The sequence below is a fragment of the Gracilinanus agilis genome, unplaced genomic scaffold (genome assembly GCF_016433145.1).
Source record: "Gracilinanus agilis isolate LMUSP501 unplaced genomic scaffold, AgileGrace unplaced_scaffold20776, whole genome shotgun sequence".
Lineage (NCBI taxonomy): Eukaryota > Metazoa > Chordata > Mammalia > Didelphimorphia > Didelphidae > Gracilinanus > Gracilinanus agilis.
In genome coordinates this window covers 1-3248 of record NW_025352222.1, presented here as the reverse complement: position 1 = coordinate 3248, position 3248 = coordinate 1, and the positions used below count along the sequence as shown (strand labels likewise).

The 3248-nt window shown below is 38.6% G+C and overlaps 1 pseudogene; it reads left to right on the top strand.

Moving 5' to 3' along the window:
• The first annotated feature begins 921 nt into the window (after positions 1 to 921).
• LOC123254382 lies at positions 922 to 1738 on the top strand (annotated as a pseudogene).
• Positions 1739 to 3248: the final 1510 nt, after the last annotated feature.

Here is a 3248-nt window from a genome sequence, read left to right as displayed (position 1 = left end):
CTAATTCTGCTCATTTCACTCTGCATCAGCATGGAGGTCTTTCCAGTCCATATAGAAATCCACCAGTTTATCATTCCTTGTAGCACAATAGTATCCCATCATCATCATATGCCACAATTTGTTCAGCCATTCCCCAATCCCTTCATTTTAGGAATCTCACTCTTGAGAGAATTATCTTATTCCAAAAGGGAGAGCTCCTTCCCTCTGTATTATCTGGTATATATTCTCCTATATATATTTTTTCTTTGATTTTTGTTTTCCTGTCATGTGGATTAATTGGTTTCTTTGATAACTGCAAAACATGTTCATTATGGAACTGTTATTTGGTAGGATGGAAGTCAAGCCTTGGATATAAAGCTTGGAGTCCTCCTTCTCCACTCAATTAATGAAACACTTATCAGAAGTTTTATTGAACCTGGAAATCACCTCCCCCAGACAAATAATATTTAAGGGAGCAGATAGATTCTAGCCTGGTACCCCCTTTCTAAGGAGAAGAGTTTGGCCAGACTTCTGGCCTTAACCTCCTATTTCCCTTACTGGTAGGAATTAAATTATCCCTTGGAGAAGAGAGGTTCAAGATATCTATTCTATCTCCCACACTATATATGGTGATGTAGTTTTACAGGAGGTCAATATGACTTTACAGAAAGAATCAAGACTACATGGGATGTAACTCGTGACTGCAATGTGGCAATGGAAAGAATATTTTGCTACAGTAAGGGCTTACAGTAAGGAATATTTTATATCAAGTTCATTAATATGAATTAATACAACTTTTGGTCCAATGTGTAGCAAAGGGCTGTATAGGCAGCAACTCATTATCTGGTTTTAGCTCCTCTCACGCCGACTCTCTGACTCTAATTCTACCATCTGCCCCTTTCTAGAACTATGCTGAACATCAAGGCCTCTTCCTTTGCCAAGCACTACAGTGGCTATCTCCAAGATGGAGGTGGTCCTCATTGAAAGAGTCAAGCTCTTACTGCAGGTGCAGCATGCAAGTAATCAAATTGTGGCTGATAATCTGAATTCCAAAAGATCCAAAAGATAGTTTTTTTTTTCTTCTTGGCATGGTAAACTTAGCAAATATCATCAGATAGTTCCCCACCCAGGCCTTTAATTTTGCCTTTAAGCATAAGTGTAAACAAATGTTTTGGGAGGAGTGGACAAAGCACACACAGTTTGGGAGGTGTTTCCCTGTTAACTTTGCCTCTGGGGGTGCAGCTGGGGCCACTTCTTGGTGCTTTGTCTATCCCTTGGATTTTGTGAGGACTCACTTAGCAGCTGATGTTGAGAAATCTGGCACTGAGAGAGAATTTGAAGGCTTGGGAGACATCCTTGTGAAAATCACCAAATCTGATGGAATTTATAGGTTTTTATCAAGGTTTAATGCTTCAGTGCAGGGTATTATTACTTACTAGGAAGCCTATGTTGGAATCTAGGCCACAGCAAAAAGCATGCTCCCAGATCCAATGAATAATATATTATAATAAATTGGATGATTGCACTGTCACTGATTCCTAGCAAGCATGGTCTCCTATTCTTTGATACAACAAGGCGGTGAATGCTGATACCGTCTGTGCAGGAGGAACTGATAACACATATGCTGGGACAATTGACTGCTGGAGGAAAATTGCTAAAGATGAGAATGGCAAAACTTCCTTCAAGGATGTCTGGTTCAATGTTCTTAGAGGCATATTTCATGCTTCTCCTGTATGATAAATTCAAAACAGTATTCTAAGTACATCATCACTAAAAATGGAAACAGCAAGGGAGCATCTGGATGGCTCAGTTGATTGAGAGGTAGGCCTATAGACAGGAGGTCTTGGGTTCATATCTGACCTCAGACACTTTCTAGCTGTGTGACCCTGTGCAAGTCACTTAGAATCACAGTATGGATTCTAGGACAGAAGGTAAGGGTTTTTTGAAGAAAAAAATGGAAACAGCAAAAATGTACCACACAGAATAATTTATAATACTTAGAATTTTGAATCATTGATCTTTGAGAAATTCTTATTATTAGTTTATAGGCTAGCTTATGTTTATAGAGTAAGCCAGGGAAAGCTCTTAGAAAAGCAGCCTCATTTATTATAATCCATTATTCAAAAAGAAGAACTGTTCAGTATATTGATTTTGTTGGCTTAGGGAAAATAGTTACTGTATGTAAAAGGAGGCAAATCAACTCATACTGTCTAATTTAAATGTTATTTGTAATATTATAAATTTGACTTAAAGTTTTTATGTCTTTTTTTAAGCCCTTAACTTCTGTGTATTGGCTCATAGGTGGAAGAGTGGTAAGGGTGGACAATGGGGGTCAAGTGACTTGCCCAGGCTCACACAGCTTGGAAGTGTCTGAGGCTGGATTTGAACCTAGGACCTCCTGTCTCTAGGTCTGACTCTCAATCCACTGAGCTACCCAGCTGCCCCAAGTTTTTATTTCTTAAAAAAATCTTCTATTTGTATGAAAGCACTACACATGCTATTTTGTGCAGCCAAATATGATCTCTGCTGGACATATTTCTATGAAACAATAACAACTTAGACCTCACTCCTCCCTCACACTATCATCCCATATTTCTACTTTCTTTTTCATCCAAATTCCATGAAAAATCTATTTATACTAGCTGCCTTTGCCTCCTCTTTGACTCATTCCTCACCTCTTTGCCACCTGGCTTCTAACCTCATCACTCAAATGAAAATGTTCTTTCTAAAGTAACTAGTGATTTCTTAATTCTTAAATCTGATGATCCTTAGTCATTCCTCACTCTTTTCTCTCTTTGTCACCTTTTGGCTACCATCATCTCTTGAATACTCCTTGACTTGGTTTTCATGACACTACTTTCTAAGCCTCTTTTCTTTCTAATCTTTCTTCAGTCTGCTTTGCTGGTTCATCATGCCTCCTAACTATGAGTGTGCCTGAAGCAGGGGTATTTTGACAAATATTTAACAACCAGTTCTAGATGGGGAGGGAACATATGTAGGACACACTTGTAAATTTAATCTGCATTTTCTCCAGTACTTTACTAAATCTAGACAACTAACAAAACAACAAATTATGCCCTGATTTGTAATTTGCTCATTTAGGTATAGATGTTCACATTGAAAATATAACAATCAGTTCTTAAGAGCTAGTTCAAGCTGGCACCAGCAAACTACTCCTCACCCCAAGATTTTTATCTCTCCCTTCCCTTCTAACTTCCCTTCCCTTCCCTTCCCTTCCCTTCTAACTTCCCTTCCCTTCCCTTCTAACT